Here is a 20894-nt window from a genome sequence, read left to right on the forward strand (position 1 = left end):
ACACCAAGCGAACAGCTCAGTCACCTCAGTTTACAGGTTACAATAAAAACAAGGTATCAGGGAGGATCCTCATTTTAACATAACTATCCTTTATTGACAGTAAACAAACAGGTAAATGTTTTATATGCAATCAAATGGGCTCGAGCAGGTACAATGGAAAGATTACTAATAAAAAAAAAGTAACTATATAAAAAGGTACATTTATGATTTAACTTCATAAATATTTCCATTTGCTTATAAACCTGTAATTCACATGCATGATCTTTTAAATCCCCCAGAGGCCATACTTTCAATAGTAAAACAGAGCAAACATTAGGTTAGGCTAGTGTTATGAATTTGAATAACTGGGATTTCTTAGTAGTTTGCAAACTAAGGGGTCTGCTCAATACTCGATGAACCTCATTGTGGATGGACACATTATTGACATGAACTGTCCAGTGGATGGACCCCTTTGTGGATAGTCATATTATTAAAATGAACTGTCCAATGAATAGACTCCTTTGTGGATGGTCACATTATTAAAATTAACTGTCCAGTGTATGAACCCCTTTGTGGATGGTCACGTAATTGACATGAACTGTCCAGTGAATGGACCCCTTTGTGGATGGTCACGCAATTGACATGAACTGTCCAGTGAATGGACCCCTTTGTGGATGGTCACGCAATTGACATGAACTGTCCAGTGAATGGACCCCTTTGTGGATGGTCACGTAATTGACATGAACTGTCCAGTGCATGAACCCCTTTGTGGATGGTCACATTATTGACGAGCCACCACTTAGATCCTGCCATTTCTATTCCAGTTAGTATATACTCCACAGTATTCGGAGGTATGTGTAACTAACTGTAACGAGAGCTTATAAATTATGCAATTTGCTCTTACAGTATGTTACGCTAGTAAATAATGCCAATTGTATTGTGTAAGTTTCTATTTAAAACCCCACAGTTGATCCGATATTATACATGTATAGGCTTGATTTACTTGGCAAATAAAAAGTAACTCTGAGTATTTTTTTAATGCATGTATCACTCCAGTAATTGCATTACATAAAATAATTATATGTATATTAAGCTTTCATTACTTCCACACCTGTCCATACTATACATTGTATCTATTTTTGGAAATGTAGCTGGAAAACCAACACCCACATTTCAACTTTGCACATGTAAAGAAACTAATAATCTTTCAAACATATTCTGGTAGTAGTTATATCTGAGGGCACCCAGAATGTAAATCCAACTTTGTCTTACTAGAATATTTATGTACTGGATTTAGAACTACATGTTTGAACCTGGGGCTGATGATTATCATTGTTGGTTTAAAGAAGCAGTCTGAGCGCCATAATCACTATAATACTTTGTAATGTTAATGGTGCTATTAGGCTACCATTCCTAAGTACTAAGTGAAACCACTTTGAAGAAGTTTGACCAATATCAAAAGGTCCCAGAGGCACCGATGGAGCAGCCATTGCTTTATACATTTTCACTTTGGTATAATCAACATCAGTTGAATCCTAATTTGCACTGCAGAGACAGGCTGAGTGTTTTGGGATGCGGGTGCCTTTGAGACTGTGGTGGAATCTCGGTAAAAATAAATTTAGTAGGCCGAGATTACCACGTGGCATGTGTATATGCACATGCATATACTGGTCAATCGGTCGGTTGGTTGCACGTGGCAAAGATACGATCAGTAGTGTACGGAGCATGTGCGAGAATACCGGATGTAGTATTCCCCTCCTCCATTGTGCTGGGCAAGCCATGCGGTCAAACAGGAAGTTAGTTAGCCTACACTATTGTCCGGGGCTCAGATCGTGTTGTATTTTGGTGACATTAGTCCCTCTGAGTCCCGATCGGTGAACCGAATAAAGAATCTCTTCCTTCCTGAAGAAACCTGTGTCCATCTCTCTGTGCTTGGCTTCCGTCAGTTTCTCCCGTATCAAGACAACTAAAACAATTTGGCCCAAACTGGCATACAGCACCGGCAGCCTTAAAGCACTATAAGCACTATAATGTCAAGCACTGGGTATAGTACTTAGACTGTCCCTTTAATTACAAAATGACTCATCATATGTGGTACTTTTCAGAAATGCTGAAAAGCTGCATCAGAAATCTATATCATAGTGTGTGCTAAATAGCTAGCTACCACACATGCTGTTCTTTGCAGAACTATAGAAAAAAAACACCAATAGTGTGTGGATCATGCTTGGTATCACACATGCTGCATACTTCTAACATAGTACATAATCACATGCATAATTTTATTTACAAAATTGACAATTGTAACCTAATGTAAATCCAGTGTTTAGTGCACACTTGCATCACTGGTGTTGCCCAACATGTGAAATCTCGCCCAGAAAGAAGGGGTGTGGATGTTCATGCCAAACTGACTGACAGCCTCCCTGGCCACTCCTCACAGGGCAAATCTAATGATGCTCTAATGTAGTGCTTGCTGGGGACAGTTCCTTGGTTTTCCTGGAATGCAAGAAACTGGGGTAGAAGCCTGAAACCAGGGTGGTTTGTGAGATCTGTTATTGTTGGTAGGTACGAGATTGTGCAATATTGGTGCATCTAAGGGTTTCTCTGTGTTAAACAATTTTTTTTTTTTTTTTTTATTTTTTTTTTTACAATTCTTTATTTTTGTTGTGCATTATGGGTTACAAGCCATCCTGTTATGCCACGACAGCAGTCACAGGTATATCAACGTTAACATCGTCATGACAGGTTTAATCTGCACATTTTTTGTGAGTAGGTATGCGTACTAGTACGTGCAATCAACGTTAACAACGAGCGAATTATTAAAAGTTTTGCTTATTAAAACGTACATATCATGGAAAAGTTGTTAGAGGAGAGACAAAGGAAAAGAGCAAGGTTTGAGCATACAATCTACGTTCAAGGTGATACTAGGTAGTTCTCATCATTCTTTAATATTGTTATCACTCGCCTTAATACCGTCATCTCTCGCTTTGGTGCGTGTGTGACAGGTTATCTCTCGCTTTGGTGCGTGTGTGACAGGTTATCTCTCACGTTAGTGCTTGTGTGACAGGTTATCTCTCGCTTTAGTGCGTGTGTGACAGGTTATCTCTCGCTTTAGTGCGTGTGTGACAGGTTATCTCTCGCTTTAGTGCGTGTGTGACAGGTTATCTCTCACTTTAGTGCGTGTGTGACAGGTTATCTCTCGCTTTAGTGCGTGTGTGACAGGTTATCTCTCGCTTTAGTGCGTGTGTGACAGGTTATCTCTCGCTTTAGTGCGTGTGTGACAGGTTATCTCTCGCTTTAGTGCGTGTGTGACAGGTTATCTCTCGCTTTAGTGCGTGTGTGACAGGTTATCTCTCGCTTTAGTGCGTGTGTGACAGGTTATCTCTCGCTTTAGTGCGTGTGTCACAGGTTATCTCTCGCTTTAGTGCGTGTGTGACAGGTTATCTCTCGCTTTAGTACATGTGACACATATTTTAGTTTTAAATCAGGCTTAAACATTTGGCTTTAAACACAGATTGGAATTATAAGTATGTTAGAACGGTGCTATAATCACGCTATAAACAATTCAAGTAACGTAGATGCATATTATTAGTGGTAATACGCTAGAAACATGTACCTATGTTGTAAGATATCCAACGCTTCACATTGCTATAGGAGCTACGCTTATATATATGAATCTGAAGCTCAACATCATTGCTAGGATAGTGCAATAACCCTGCTATGGGCGTAATTGCGTATCATTGGTGCTAACACGGAGAGGTGGCCTAAACAGTGGGTTGTAGAGTATAACATAAAAGTATAAGGGAAACATCAAATGAAAAAGAGAAACCACAGGAAAAACTATAGTATTTGCAGATAGAAACCGTATGAGGCTTCTGTAGTGTCTAGAGTCCCGGTCAGCCTACCCCCGCAAGAGGTATATCGCAGTCCCACTCTGGTGCCTTAGTGAGTCCTTGTCTTGATCGCGGCTTGTGTTCAGGGGGTGTCCCGTGATGTGGGTGTGGGATGTTGTTGGACTTACCCGGCGTTGCCGCCATCTTGGGCCCTGTGCCTCGCCAACTCCACACCCGGACTGATGGAACTCCCATTTTAGGCAATGTGGTTCCCAGCCGGTAAGCCTACAGCTTGCCCGTGTGCCCCAAGCTCTGTGCCCTGTCAGCCGTCGAGTAGCACATTCCGTGAGGCGGTCTAGGTCCAGAGGGCCCTCTTTGTGGCTTTAGGCGTTGCTGTGAAATGGGCCTCCTCAGACTGCGTGCAGCGCGGCGTCGGACTTTACCGGATCGGCGGTATAGTGGGAAGGATGGCTTGTCTTGGCACCCTGCTTGGGTAAGTGAGGGCGTTTGATGATTGCGTGGGTGCTGTTTCGCTTGATGCGGGTGGGTGAGTGATGCCCACCTTGCGGGAGTGATTGGTCGTGGCGAGGCAGGTGGATTCAGCTTACCAACCAGCTTTCTCCAGAATGCCTCGAAGTGGTGGTTTAATCGAGTGAGGATGTCGTGTGAGTTGTCGTTGCGGTCGTAGGCAAACGCTGTGTCCGCCATCTTAGGGAGGTCTCCGTTCGTTGCCTTCGGCGGTGTTCCCCTTCTCCTCTCACTTAGGGTTGCCACCTCAGGGTGGACCGGGATTACCCCCGCCGGTCCGAGGGGGGGGTCGCAGGGCTTGCCCGTGTGGTGGGCAGCTTCAGGGTGCCTCCGGGACAGGGGAGCGGCCGCCTCCCCCGCCCGCGGCAGACCATGCCGCATTGTCGGTCGTGGTTGCATCTGGCCCCAATCCTGTTGCTTAGGAGGCCATTGTGTGCCCTCCATTGCGGTTGGCATGTGGGTGCCCAGCAGAGTTGGTTGTGTCGCGTGGGTGAGCAGATAGTCGCTGGTTTTATCAAGCTTTTGCGGGAGCTCATGGAAAGCACATCTATCCGCCATGATGGTCAGGCCCCGCCCCCTGTGTTAAACAATTTTGAACACATTTGTGTATTACTATTATTTATTATTATTGTACAGTGTGTGTGCAGAATATGTGTATTAAGGCTGCTTGGCCACACTATAAAGATATTGAGCAAACGGTCAAAACAGGAGGAAATTAGGGTGGGCGGATTGGTAGATTTCACCCTTTTTTAAATGGAGGTGCATGTGTTCAGCCACTACCTACGTGTTAGCTCTGCTTGGTTTGGGAACCACATGAGGCTGCGATAAGGATAGTGTTTTACATTGCAGCACTAGGTGCAAAAGGGACACTGCACACAGTGAGCTGAAGTAATGCATGGGGAAAAAAAACTGAATTAGGCAAGAGGATTTATTTAATCAAAAATAGCTCAGCATTAAATAGTGTAATTTAATAATGGCCAACGATGGCAAAATACCTGCAGCCAGAGGCATAACTACAACCCATGGGGTCTACTCCCCTCCCCCATAGGTCTACTTCTCCACACCCCCCTACATGCACCTCCCTCCCCACACACACATGCAGACAAACAGATACGCATGCAGGCACACACATATATACACACACACAGTGGTGTACTAAGGAGGGGACGGTCCGCCCCGGGTGACACAATGTAGAGAGGTGTCATGACCCTGGTCATGGCAGCTGGGGTGCCGCACAGCTCACATGCATAGACCAGCAATTACCATGAACTGGCCGAACGGAAGGAAGGAGGGGCGGAGCTACGACCTTTGGGGCGGAGCCAAATACGACCGTTACACGCTGCTGTTACTGCTGCACATGGAGGTGCAGCAAGAGGAAATCCCTGCTCCTCCACCTAAAAGGCTCCAGGAAGGACTTCAGTGAATCCACTCCTCCAGCCCACGCTGTCTGTAAGTAAGAGTGTATGTGTGTGTATGTGTGTAACTGTCTGCCTGTAACTGTGTGTATGTGTGTGTAACTGCCTGCAGCTGTAATGGTGTCTTGGTTTATCTGGGTGATTGACCACCCAGGTAGACCCAGTAACGGATTGTAAACACAGACCGTAAATTTCAGGATGGAATCAGAATAGCAGCCGGGCACCAGCAGCTTTGGTGCTGCAATTACTCACACAGTGCGGAATTATATCTTCTGGCCGCTGGTGCCAAGTGCTCTCACACTGACTGCATCTGATCTGCAGCTTGAGTGTTTCAGTATGAGCTTGTCTATAATGAACTTGAGTGTGTGTCAGTATGAGCTTGTCTAAAGTGAGCTTGAGTGTGTGTCAGTGAGCTTTTGTCTGCATGTGTATGTCCGCTTGAGTGTAGTGTGCTTGTCTGTGTATATGTCATTGTATATCTCATTGTGTGTGAGCGCATAAGTGTAAATGTGTGTCGTCATCTTGTGAGTATGAGCTTGCTTGTGTATGTGTGTTTGTGGGCCATATGGGCAGGACATCAGGGCCGGCGTTTCCTATAAGGCGAACTAGGCAGCCGCCTAGGGCGCCATATAGGAGGGAGCGCCCTGCGCCCCCATCGCCAACCCTAATGCTGCAGCTGCCTGAGCACTCTGTAAAGACCCTCAGGCTGCTGCAGCACTGCCTCTCTCCTCACCTCCCCTTCCCTGTAGCGTGCAGAGCTTCTCTCCGGTCCGCGGTACAGGAACATCCGTGTGCACTTCCTGTCAGTCTGGCCAGGTACAGGAAACAGAAACTCCTGTACCGCGGACCGGAGAAGAGCTCGGCCACGCTACAGAGAAGGGGAGGTGAGGAGAGAAGCAGAACACAGGGAGGGGGGGGAGGAGGGAGAACACGGGGGGGGGAGTAAGGAGAACACAGGGAGGAGGAGGGGTAAGGAGAACATGGGGGGGAGAAAGGAGAGCACAGGAAGGAGGGGGGAGTAAGGAGAAGACAGGGAGGAGGGTGGGTGGGAGTAAGGAGAACACAGGGAGGAGGGTGGGGGGAGTAAGGAGAACACAGGGAGGAGGGTGGGGGGAGTAAGGAGAACACAGGGAGGAGGGAGTAAGGAGAACACAGGGAGGAGAGGGGAGTAAGGAGAACACATTGAGAGGGGGTGAGAAGAACACTGGGGGAGAGTAAGGAGAAAACAGGGGGGAGTAAGGAGAACACGGCGGTGAAGTGAAGGAGAGATGAGAAGAACACAGGGAGGGTGGGGGGTTGAGAAGAACACATGGAGAAGGGGTGAGGAGAACACATGGAGAGGGGGCGAGGAGAACACAGGGAGGGGAGGGGGAGTAAGAAGAACACAGGGAGGTTGGGTGGGTGTAAGAAGAGACTGCTGGGGGAGGGGGTGGGGGGAGAGACCACTAAGGGGTGGGGGAGAGCTATAAGGGAGAGCTCTATAGGACAGGATGCATTTCTTACACACACTCAATGCACACACAGGCACACACCTTGCATCCCTTATCCCTATAAACCCTACACCATATCCCTATAAACCACACACCATAAGCACACACATTAGATCATCTACAATAACACATAACACATCCCGTACACACTCAAACTCATGGGTGGGTGGAACATCAAATATTTAGGTATAAAACATAATTTAATATGAATAAAATATTTAAAAAATGGGAGAAAATAAGAATTTTTTAAAAATGTTTAGTTCTACGTGACATTCTAACTGTGAATGTCATAATACTGTTTGATTTTACTGCAATACACATATTTGTATTCAGCAATGTCTCACATGTAAAACAGTACCCCCTATGTACAGGTTTTATGGTGTTTTGGGAAGTTACGGGGTCAAATATAGCATGTTACATTTTTCAGTTTTTTTACATTGAAATTCGCCAGATTGGTTACGTTGCCTTTGAGACCGTATGGTAGCCCAGGAATGAGAATTACCCCCATAATGGCATACCATTTGCAAAAGTAGACAACCCAAGGTATTGCAAATGGGATATGCCCAGTCTTTTTTAGTAGCCACTTGGTCACAAACACTGGCCAAAATTAGTGTTAATATTTGAAAATGCAAAAAACTAATTTAAACGTCAATTTTGGCCAGTGTTTGTGACTAAGTGGCTACTAAAAAAGACTGGACATACCCCACTTGCAATACCTTGGGTTGTCTACTTTTGCAAATGGTATGCCATTATGGGGATAATTCTCATTCCTGGGCTACCATACGGTCTCAAAGGCAACGTAACCAATCTGGCGAATTTCAATGTGCACCCACACTTATTATTCTACGTGAAATTCTAACTGTGAATGTCATAATACTGTTTGATTTTACTGCAATAAACATATTTGTATTCAGCGATGTCTCACATGTAAAACAGTACCCCCTATGTACAGGTTTTATGGTGTTTTGGGAAGTTACGGGGTCAAATATAGCATGTTACATTGGTTACGTTGCCTTTGAGACCGTATGGTAGCCCAGGAATGAGAATTACCCCCATAATGGCATACCATTTGCAAAAGTAGACAACCCAAGGTATTGCAAATGGGGTATGCCCAGTCTTTTTTAGTAGCCACTTGGTCACAAACACTGGCCAAAATTAGTGTTAATATTTGAAAATGCAAAAAACTAATTTAAACGTCAATTTTGGCCAGTGTTTGTGACTAAGTGGCTACTAAAAAAGACTGGACATACCCCACTTGCAATACCTTGGGTTGTCTACTTTTGTAAATGGTACTCGGGAGACTTTGCTGAACACAAATATTAGTATTTCAAAACTGTAAAACGGATCACAAGAATTATATTGTCCGTGTAAGTGCCTTTTAGGTGTGAAAAATGCAAAAAATGTCACTTTCACTGACAATATCGTCGTTGTAATACATGTTACTGTTTTGAAAAACTAATATTTGTGTACAGGTTTTATGGTGTCTTAGTTACAGGGTTAAATATAGTGCTAGCAAATTAAATTCCCTTGACTTTTGGGTTGTCAGACTGGTCCTGCTAATTGTAATTAATAAAATTACCTAATTATGTAAAATGATTACATAAATATATACGTAGAATTATTATATATATGTGTGTATATAAATATATATATATATATATATATATATATATATATATATAATTTTTTAAAATAATTTGTATTTATATATAGGTATATATATAGTGATATATACGTATATATTTATGTATATAGATATATATATTATTTCGTTCTACATGTATTTTGATATCAATATATATATATTAATTTTAAAATACAGTTAGAACAAATTTACACATATATTTTTTACTATTTTTTTTAATTAAATTTTTTAACGTATTTACAGATTTATTTATTTTATATTATATATAAATATATATATGTAATAAAAATTATATACATATTTAATCAATATCATTGTACGTGTATTTTGAGATTAATATATATTTATAATTATATATAATAAATGAAAAATTGTCGTTTATTGCTTTTTTATGATAGATTTAAAAGAGAAGGGGTGCAATAAGCTGTGTTAGGGTACAGTATGGAACTGGTTATGGTACCCTTTGTGTAAGAGTGCCAGCCCCTCCTTATGATGATTCCAATTCATCTCTATTTTTAACTCACATTAGTTATTATTTAGTGTTTAAAATCACGTACACTTTATCTTTCAGATTGGGACTTCCTATTCAGGGGTTTAGTTGCTATACCATACAGCGATCCTCTCTATTATGGGTCTTACAATAGATATTTCTATGGGATGTGTTAGTTCTCTTGCCTCTTAGTCTGGGACTTTCCTCATTGAGCTCTATAGGGTGGGCGGGACCTTATCTTACTTGGGCTGCCGAGCTGCTAGTTGCTGTTTGGTTTTTGGGCACTTATCACTTTAAATGTATTGATATTATTTTTTCACTTATTTGCACTTTATGCCCAATGGATGCACATACACAGATGGAGGTATGGGCGGATTATTGATATTTTGATTTTGATAATACTTAGGATACATCCGCGAGGATGCCCAGTATACACGGTATCATATTTATATATTGAGCAGGTTTGTCCTTTTCCTGCCAGTCACTTCACTCTAGTGATAATTTTTTGGAACAAATCTTTTCTCACCTCAGCAGTGAGCCACTCTGAATTCTATAGGAGATTTTGGATATTCACATTGGGATGATTCACTATATAGGAATTGCACTAAGTACTTCCCCTCAGCTTGCTCAGCAATGCAACCTTCAGATTGATTATATTTCTTTTTGATTATTCTTCACTTTAATATGTATATATCACTTGGTAAAATTGAGGAAGTTGAATATGTATAGGTCTCTCTTTATTTCTGTTTATTTTTTACCAGCAGAAATCTGCTCGTATCATTACGAGGGTGCACCCAGATATCAGAATAGTGAGCCAAGTGCGCACTCGCTGTGCGTTCCCATAGTGATGGGAAACGCGGTCTATCAGGAAGTAACTGAAGAGCAGATCGTTAGACGCGAACGGCGTCTCGATCTCCATAGTGACGAAAAACGTGATGATGTCACTCAAATCACGTGATAGCGCGAGCGCAAGCCGGAAGGAGATGCTCCCCGGCGTCTGCTGACCAGAGGCTGGAAACAGTTGAAAATTAGTTAGCGATACACCTGAAATGTGAGTTCTAATTTGATTGATGTTCTTATTTAAGCATTGTAATGTTCATTTATATTTTGTATGCTGTCCTGATGAAAGCACACAAGAGGTGCTGAAACGTTGACTACGGAGTAAAGTAATTTTTTTGCTTATTTGAAAATCCTGGGAGTGCTGATTTCTTTTTGGCTTTATGTTTATTGTGCAATCAAGCACCGGGTCATAATTCTGCTTTGGTAGGAGTGCAAGGCTTTTTGGCTTTTAGTATATATATATATATATATATATATATATATATATATATATATATATATATATATATATATATATATATATATATATATATATATAAAAACGAGAAAGAGATAGCACTCCCAGGACTTGTAAGTAAAAATAAAACTTAACTTTTAATCAATCGGCAAGAGGTCGACGTTTCAGTCTGTTAACCACAGACTTTCATCAGGACTTGATGAAAGTCTGTGGTTAACAGACTGAAACGTCGACCTCTTGCCGATTGATTAAAAGTTAAGTTTTATTTTTACTTACAAGTCCTGGGAGTGCTATCTCTTTCTCGTTTTTGTATTTTGCTGGACAAGCACCGGGCATTCACGTTTGGATTGTGGAGTGCAGGATTATTTTGTTTCCTTATATATATATATATATATATATATATATATATTAATATTAAAATACACTTACACAGTGTATGTGTGTATATTAGGCATGTGCATGGGGAACATTTTCGGTTCGGCATTCCGAAATTCGGGACTTCTCTTGCAGCTGCTTAGTAGATAACTCCCTAATTCCCACTGTAAATTTTGCCCCTACTCGCTATACCGCAGCCTGTGGCTGCTCACTGTTAAATTTCTTTTTTTTATAGGGTCCCTATTGCCCCCCCCCCCGCCCCCACCCCTGAGCGGTGGGTGGGGGCCCTAAAGTAAAATGATGGGGGGGTCCTATTGTCCTCCCCCCCGGCCCCCACCCCTGAGCGGTGGGTGGGGGCCCTAATACTAATAAGGGGGGGACCTAATGTCCTCCCCCCTGACCCCCACCCCTGAGCGGTGGGTGGGGGCCCTAAGTACTAATAAGGGGGGACCTAATGTCCTCCCCCCCGGCCCCCACCCCTGAGCGGCGGGTGGGGGCCCTAAATTGGAATAAGGAGGGGGACCTAATGTCCTCCCCCCTGGCCCCCACCCCTAAATGGCGGGTGGGGGCCCTAAATACTAATAAGTGGGGAGGGACCTAATGTCCTCCCCCCTGGCCCCCAACCCTGAGCGGCGGTTGGGGGCCGTAAATTGGAATAAGGAGGGGGGGGACCTAATGTCCTCCCCCCTGGCCCCCACCCCTGAGCAGTGGGTGGGGCCCCTAAATACTAATAGGGGAGGAGCTAATGTCCTCCCCCCTGGCCCCTACCCCTGAGCGGTGGGTGGGGGCCCTAAATACTAATAAGGGGGGACCTAATGTCCTCCCCCCTGGCCCCCACCCCTGTGCCGCGGGTGGGGGCCCTAAATTGGAATAAGGGGGGGACCTAATGTCCTCCCTCCCTGGCCCCCACCCCTGAGCGATGGGTGGGGGCCCTATATACTAATAAGGAGGGGGACCTAATGTCCTCCCCCCCGGCCCCCACCCCTGAGCGGCGGGTGGGGGCCCTAAATACTAATAAGGGGGGGGGACCTAATGCCCTATCCCCTGGCCCCCACCCCTGAGCAGGGGGGGGGGGGCCCTAAATTGGAATAAGGGGGGGGACTAATGTCCTACCCCCTGGCCCCCACCCCTGAGCGGCGGGTGGGGACCGTAAATACCAATAAGGGGGGACCTATTGTCCTCCCCTCCGGCCCCCACCCCTGAGCGGCGGGTGGGGGCCCTAAATACTAACGGGGGGGACCTAATGTCCTCCCCCTTGGCCCCCACCCCTGAGCGGCGGTTGGGGGCCTTAAATTGGAATAAGGAGGGGGGGGGACCTAATGTCCTCCCCCCTGGCCCCCACCCTTGAGCGGTGGGTGCGGGCCCTAAATACTAATAGGGGGGGAGCTAATGTCCTCCCCCCTGGTCCCCACCCCTGAGCGGTGGGTGGGGGCCCTAAATACTAATAAGGGGGGGCCTAATGTCCTCTCCCCTGGCCCCCACCCCTGAGCCGCGTGTGGGGGCCCTAAATTGGAATAAGGGGGGGACCTAATGTCCTCCCCACTGGCCCCCACCCCTGAGCGGCAGGTGGGGGCCCTAAATACTAATAAGGGGGGGACCTAATGTCCTCTCCCCTGGCCCCCACCCCTGAGCCGTGGGTGGGGGCCCTAAATTGGAATAAGGGGGGGACCTAATGTTCTCCCCCCTGGCCCCCACCCCTGAGCAGCGGGTGGGGGCCCTAAATTGGAATAAGGGGGGGGGACCTAATGTCCTACCCCCTGGTCCCCACCCCTGAGCGGTGGGTGGGGGCCCTAAATACTAACAGGGGGGGACCTAATGTCCTCCCCCCTGGCCCCCACCCCTGAGCGGCGGGTGGGGGCCCTAAATACCAATAAGGGGGGACCTATTGTCCTCCCCCATGGCCCCCACCCCTGAGCGGCGGGTGGGGGCCCTAAAAATAATGAGGGGGTACCTTTAACTAAGTACCTGTAAAAAAAAATAAAACTTACCATTCGATGTCTTCTTTCATCTAAAATCTTGTTTTTTCAGCTCCAAAAAAGGCCAAATAAAAAATCCATAATAACCACCGGGTAAGTACAAAGGACGGTTTGGGCGTTCTAAGCCACCCTCCGGCGTCTAGAGCCGGTTCCTTAAGGACTGCATAGAACGCCCGCCGTCTTTAAGGGGTTAAAATAGGCTCACTTTAAATACAGACTCCAGTGTGCTCTTATACAGGCAACCTACCGACATCTATACACACACGGATGCATATACACACTCACTTACCCCTATGTACACAAATACATACTCACAACTATTTACTAGACATGTGCAAATATTCTTTCTCGGTGACTAGGACAAATTAAGTGCATTTTAATCTATATACAGATGAAATGATACGTCTGTATATAGATTAAAAGGCATTTCATTTGGCTTCCCAAAACAAATATTTGCACATCTATCTACCCACACACACTTTTAAAAAGACACTAGATCCAGAAAGCAGAAGTGCATCAGGGGTTAACATTAGGTCTCCCTATTCATAAAGTAGGTATTTCAATAGAAATTTAATAATTCTCATTCTTATACAACAGACTAAATGTTTGTAAAGTAATGTTGGCTATAATGGGATATCTATCCTTTCATAGGTATGAATGCTCCATTGTTTGTTTAACATACCACATTTTATGACGAAACACATTAAAAAGAGCTATTGTTTAAATAATTGCAAAATCCTAATGATCATAAAACAAATAGCACTAACAAAATATAAGATATTCTCTTTCACATTAACAGGGACACTATAGTCACTATAACGTCTCCACCTAATTGAATTTTTAATATTGCCCGAGATCCCCTGTTGTGTCCCTCCATTCAGTGTTAAACCATTTTCAAACACTTTTATACTTGGCCAACCACAATCTGGCCCCTACAGGAGGAGGGCCGGTGCAAGGATTTTTTCCGCCCTAGGAAAACAAAAATTTGCCGCCCCCCCCATATGTTCTGCCCACCATGTGACATCACAATGCCCCACCCATATGATCTGCCATATGGGCCAACACAAAATTCTGCACACAGTGTCTTTTATCTGAAAATTAGAGATTAGTGCCACTAATAATATACTGGATTGACTACTTACCACCAGATGAGGACAAGAGGATGATGATGGGCTCAGGCTGCAATCTGGCTCCATAGGTCTAGTGTAGAAGAGGCTCTCTGGAGACTGTTTGTAACAGTGCTCACAAAAATAAAAAAACAGGAAGCAGCTCCATTTTCTTGGGGCCCCTTACACAGCTCAAGGTCTGGGCCCCCAGGGCCTGACCGTGAGTATGCCTACAAGGCCCCTCCTTTAAGTCCACCTACACAGAGTGGAGTGTATGTGTGTAGGGGATGTGTTATTGTAGAGGATGTAATTTGTGTGTGTTCTTATAGAATGTAGTGTATAGTAATACCAATTAGTGCAAGGGATGTAGCGTTTGTATAGGGGAAGCAGTGTGTGTTTGTGTGTAAGGAATGCAAGGTGTGTTTCTGTGTATGTAATGTAATGCAATGTGTGTCTGTAAGGAGTGCATTGAGTGTGTGTAAGAGATGCATTTTGTTTCTTTATGTGTGTGTGTGTAAGAGAAGCAATGTGTGTGTGCGTAAGGGATGCATTGTGTGTTTTGGTGTGTCTGTCTGTGAGTAGGGATACATTGTATGTTTCTGTGTGTGTAGGGATGTATTGTGTGCATTGTGTATGTGTGTAGTGTGAAAGAGATGATTTGTGGGGTAGGATAGGGGCTGAGAGGGGAGCAGCTCTTTAAAAAAAATTTTTTATAGTGCTCTCCCCTCCTCTCCGTCAGTGCTTTCCCTTCCCCTCCTGTCCCTTATTGCTCTCCCTTTCCCCCCTTTCTCTTAGTGACATCCCCTCCCCTCCAGTCCATTAGCGCTCTGTCCCTCAGAGCTCCCCCTCCCCTCCTGTCCCTTAGTGCTCTCCCTTGCCCCCCTGTCCCTTAGTAATATCCCCTCCAGTCAATTAGTGCTCTCCCCACCCGTCCCTCAGAGCTCCCCCATCCTGTCCCATAGTGCTTACACTTCCCCTCCTGTCCCTTAGCGATCTCCCCTGTTACTTAGTGATCTCCCCTACCCCTCTGTCCCTTAGTGCCCTCTCCTCTGCCTCCCTTAGAGATGTCCCCTCCATCCTTCGAGCTCTCCCCTGCCCCCTAGTGGTTTCTCCCCCTCTTAGGTCCTCTCTCTCCCACCCCCAGCCCCCTTAGTGGTCCTACATCTCCCTCAACCCCCCTCCATCTCCGCCAACCCCTTAGTGGTCCTCCATCTCCCCAAGCCCCTTAGTGGTCCTCCCCCCCCCAAAGAAGTCCCCTCCCCCCACCCCTCTTCGTGGTCCTTCCTCTCCACCCCTCATAGTGGTCCTCCCTCTCCTCTTCCCCCCCTTTGGTGGTCCTCCTTCTCCCCCCTGCTCTCCCACCTTAGTGTTATTCCCCCCCCTCCCTGTTGTGCCTCCTACTTAGCTACAAGGCCGGCGTGTCCCATAGGCGACTTAGGCAGTTGACTAGGGCACACCGGCCAGGGGGCGCCAGATTTGTGTGACCCGGCAGGAGGGAAGCGCACCACGCTCCCTCCTGCCAGTCACTCAATGTAGTGCAACCGGGCGGCGCGCACCGCGGTACAGGAGATTCTGTTTCCTGTACCTGGCTGGACTGACAGGAAATGCTCACTGAGTGGCCACTTCCTGTCAGTCCGGCCAGCAGCCAGGTAGAGGAAACAGAGGCTCCTGTACTGCTGTCTGCGCCACCCGGCCACGCTATATTGAGTGACTGGCAAGATGGAGTGCTGTGCGCTTCCCTCCTGCCGGGTCACCCAATTCTGGCGCCCCCTGGCCGCTGTGCCCTAGTCAACTGCCTAAGTCGCCTATAGGACACGCCGGCCTTGTACAGAGGTATGGCAAAAGCAGAGATTTCACACTTTCATCAAGCCATATCAATATATTAGAAATGGGTGCTGTGATAGGCCATCAGATGACACTCTCAGCCAATCACAATCTCCTATTGTTGTTCAAGACAAGCATCCTCATAACCCAAGCAGCACAGAGGGGACGGGCTGGGGGACTCTCATTTAGCATTAAAACATGAAAAGAAGTTTAACGGTGAATGTAAGAGCACTGCCAGGGCCTTCCAGACCTAAAACCACTTGAATGAGATGAAGTGGTTCAGTGCCTAAATTGTCCATTTAAGCCCAAGGAGAGACCAGGTTTTTAAAAGAAAAATCCAAAACATCTGCCTCTTTGACAAAATCTGGAACAGGTCACTTCCTTTTCCTTTTAATGGGAAGCAACACGCTGCCATATCTACTACAACCATTATATCTGAGCAAATTAGATTGCAAACGGCTCTCAGTATCTTGGTATACCAAGTACATACTAGGGGACTGTTTATTATCTAGGGTTGATGCTTTTCTGGTTACTATTTTACTATTAGTAATAGTCATATAATATTGGCAAATTGCCAGTTGATAGCTTCCAGAAACATATGATTCTGAGCCCAAAGACTACTGTAAGGCTCCACTCTAGGAGCACTCCTAAACCTGAGCTGTGAAACCTCGGTATCGGTACTGGATGCTATTTCAGTCCCACTGCTTGTCCTCCACATCTAGCCCCTATACCAGGATTTAGAAATGCACATGCATAAACACTGCACAGAAAGATATCAGAGCAATTCTTATGAGGGCAACGCTTCCTCTTGCATTTTCTTGATAAGAAAAAAAAATGAAAATTTTTACTATATTTAAAATTTTGTTCAGTTATGTGAATTATGGGTCAGAAAATAGCACAATTTAAATATATGCAAACATGGTAGAACTATGCTAGCTACCTAGGATATTAGGAAGAAATGGCATTGCGGTGTGAGAATTTTATGTTTTGCATTGGCTATTTTTGTATACCTTGTAATTCTTTGCATATTCAGCAAGTCGTGAACATTGCATTCACCTGTCAGACAGGTTTGAGGCAAATCAGTTTAACCCATTCCTAACAGCCAAAAAAGAAAAAAAAATGTGTCACATGAGTCTTTCCCTACGGTGTGTAAGCAGAACACATACAGGGTATTCACTAAAGTGAGAATTCAAAGTGAATTTCAGATTTAATGCCAGAGTACCTGAAAGCATAGCTTACCGTACTTAGATAATTTTTCCAGTTTGGCTATTTTGACCTTAAATCTTAAATTTACTTTGAACTCACTTCAGTAAATAACCCTGACAGTGATGTACATAAAAACATACCATAGTTTGCAATTAGACATTGTCAAGTTTGTTCTTACAACATAATTCCATAAAAAAATTAAGGTTTTCATCGAATGACAATAGCAAAACATTCCATATAAAATATTTATCAGTCGATGAGTCATGACATGGAACACACATTAATTAACAATATGCTGCTTCAGAGCAGAGAGATAAAGTAGGTAGCATATGCTTTGTAAGAATAATTTGTATTGTATTACAGAGTAGGTACTGCTGCACTTGTCATAATGAGGGTTACGTATGCATTATTGATTAATTCATGTCTGTCTCATGAGTTCATATAGCGTGTTATTCCCCCCCTCCCTGTTGTGCCTCCTACCTAGCTACAAGGCCGGCGTGTCCCATAGGCGACTTAGGCAGTCGACAGCTTGAGAGGGCTTGTGGTATCAAGGCTGTTTAGAGTGGGGTTAAATTTAGTGTTTGGGTGTGTTTTAGGATTACTGAGTTGAGGGCTAGAGTTTGATTAAATTAAGTGTTGGGGTTTTAAGAGGAGTTTACCATAGGATTATGGTAAAGGCTGTTTTTTCAGGTTTAGGCTATGATTAATGGAGTTAGAAAGGGTTATTTGTAAAGTGCTTACCATCCTATGTCTGAAGAGCAATGAGCCTTCTTTGGAGTGGTTATACAGTGTGCAACACTGATAGCTACCCCTGCTACTCATGACTGGACTGCAGAGGACACTGGTCAAGGCTCCTGGCACTTAGATAAACCAATGTAGACAGGGTCCTGGTGCACAAAGCTTTTTTGGGCCTCCTATAGTGCAAAAGTGACCAAAACGTAGATCTCCATTTGCCGTACAACTCCAATGATCCTATGCCAGCTGGGGATATACCATTTGCCCATCCTTGCAGGGTTGTATTTGTGAGGAGTGTTGGTGCATTTGAATGTAAGCATGTTTTCGTATATGTGTGCATGTAGGGGTGTATTTGTATGTACTGGTGCCATTGGAATGCAGCAGTGTACTTATGTGTAGTGTTTGTATTTGAATGCAGTGGTGTGTATGTATGTAGTGTTGGTCTTTGATTGAAGGGGTGCTTGTATATAATTTTAGCGTTTTAATACAGGGGTGTGTTTGTATGAAATGTTTGCGTTTGATTGTAGGGGTGTGTTTAGATGTAAGGTTGGCTTTTAAATGCAGATGTACATTTATGTATAGTATTGGTGTTTGAGTGAAGTGGGGTGTTTGTATGAAATTTTGGAATTTGAATGCAGGGGCGAGTTTGAATGTAACATATACACTCTGACACATACACACACATAGATACACACACTAACACATACACACACACTTACACACAGATGCACACCGTGACATACACACACAGATGCACACCCTGACACATACTCACAGACAGATGCACACCCTGAAAAACACACACACACGCAAACACACACACAATCTGACATATGATTATTATTATTTTATTTTATATAGCGCCATCAGATTCCGTAGCCCCGTACAATGGGTGGACTAACAGACATGTAATTGTAACCAGACAACTGAACGTACAGGAACAGAGAGGTGGAGGGCCCTGCTCAATGAGCTTACATTCTAGAGGGAGTGTAGTGACACAAAGGGTAAAAGTAGGGGAATAAAGTAGGTTGTTATAAAAGTATTCACTGAGGGCTTAGCAGGTAATTTTCGACAGTTGCAGCAGATGAGTCATGGGGGGTGGGGGATAACAACCTGCTTACAGTTTAATTGATATGCTTTCTTATAGAAGTGAGTTTTCAATGATTTTTTGAATGAGTGGAGACTGGGTGAAATTCTTACGGGGAAGGGAATGGAGTTCCACAGAAGAGGTGCAGCCCTGGAAAAGTCTTGGAGGCGAGTGTTAGAGGTGGGAGTACGGACAGAGGATATACATATGTCTTTGGCAGAGCATAGAAGTCTTGACAGGCCATACTTCTGTATTAGGGAGGATAGGTAGGTTGGTGCAGCATTATGTAGGAACTTGTAAGCAAGCACCAGAATTTTAAATTGAGCCCTATATCTAACTGGGAGCCAATGCAGGGACTGACAGAGCGGGGAGGCATGGGAGGTGCGAGCGGTCAGGAAAATGAGCCTCGCCGCTGCATTCATTACAGATTGCAGCGGTGCAATCTGGGAACACGTACGACCACTGAGAAGGGTATTGCAGTAGTCAAGGCGAGAGAGAACAAGAGCATATATAAATACATGTTATAATTGTTATTTTTGCAGCAATCCTTTTGTTAACATACCTGTCACGTCCTGCTCTGTTCTGTGGAGATGTCTGGCCTTGGCTTCTAGTATCCAGTACTCTTGTTACAATTCTTGTTTAGTGTTTCTTGGTTTTTGGTTTTCTGTTCTATGTCTGGTTTTCTTTATGCTGGGATTTCTGGGTTCATTCCTGTAATCCATCCCTGGGATTCCCAGTCTCCAGGTTTCATTTAAATGTTTGTTTTATGTTGCCACACCCGTTTGTTTTCCATCATTCCTTTCTGTTTCAGTGTTCCTGCAGGCAGCTCCTCAAGGCTTCTGCCCTTTCTTGCAGGTAAGTGCTATATATGTCTTTTGGTTGTTTTAGCATACATTAGGCAGTGTAGGACCTGCCAGATATGGGGTACATTGGTGTTGTTGGCAGGCTTATGCAATGTATGATCACATAGTGTGACTAAATCCCCATAATTTCCATATGTAGTACTTAGTTATTTCTCCTCTTGTTTTGCCTATGCTATCTTGTCTTGTTTTAGTTTGTATACCCAGTCCATGTACAGTCCTGTCCGGTCATGCCCATGTTATGTTCATGTTTTCCTCATGTCTTGTGTATATGTTCTGGGTTTAGCTTACTATCCTTCTCTGGTTCTGGGTTCTATTAGTTCTGTCTTGTTTTCATGTTTGGTGTCTATCTCTAGTCTTGCCTTGTTTCTAGTACTGGATACAATCTTGCTGCAGAGCCTCCCTATTTAGCTCCTGGGAGGTCTGCTTAATTTCCAAGCTCCTAGTTCCTGGTATTCGCTGAAGCTGATTCAGGGTCTTGATATGTGGCTGCACAAACGCTGGTGCTCAACACCAGGGGGCGTGCGGTTACCCTGCACCAGACCCTGCTAATCTACCTCCACATTGTGACTCCTACTCTGAACATCATGCATACTGGGTCCCGGTCCTGCACCGCCGCCTGGATTGTGTCTGGGTCCCGGGCATCGGACCGCCACCCTGACAATACCTTTGTGTCCAGGAGGGTGGCTTTCTTGGCTCCTGCTCTTGATGGCCGAGGTTCATGGGAGTGTGTCTGTAGCAGCAACTCACTCCTGTACTGCTTCCCTCACTGCTGCCTGTGGTGCCACTGCAACTTCCCTCCCTCCACCTGGACATCTTCTATATCGTCCTTGAGCATCATCGGATTGGGCTCCGTAGTCCATTCATGAGGGAAGGAGGGAAATGAAAGCTGCCCGTGAGGAGGAGGACCAGGGAGGTGGGAAGAAGAAGTGGGAAACATTCTATAATTTATGGGAGGTAGGTGGGATTAGAGAGGGACATCGTGACTGCAGGCCTAATGGAGGGAGGCGGGATTTGGGAGGTATATAATGATAAAGGGCTGGCATTACGG

General features: G+C 44.8%; 1 protein-coding gene across 1 annotated transcript in view; it reads left to right on the forward strand.

The window, feature by feature from the left end:
- The first annotated feature begins 2462 nt into the window (after window positions 1-2462).
- The window catches only part of SMIM8 (small integral membrane protein 8), a 46966-nt gene continuing 28534 nt past the window's right edge, over window positions 2463-20894 (forward strand). Inside the window, exon 1 of the mRNA XM_063443084.1 lies at window positions 2463-2537. The gene's annotated coding sequence lies outside the window, so the exon portion shown is untranslated. The remainder of the gene's footprint in view (window positions 2538-20894) is intronic.

This window comes from Pelobates fuscus, chromosome 2 (assembly GCF_036172605.1).
Source record: "Pelobates fuscus isolate aPelFus1 chromosome 2, aPelFus1.pri, whole genome shotgun sequence".
Taxonomy (NCBI): domain Eukaryota; kingdom Metazoa; phylum Chordata; class Amphibia; order Anura; family Pelobatidae; genus Pelobates; species Pelobates fuscus.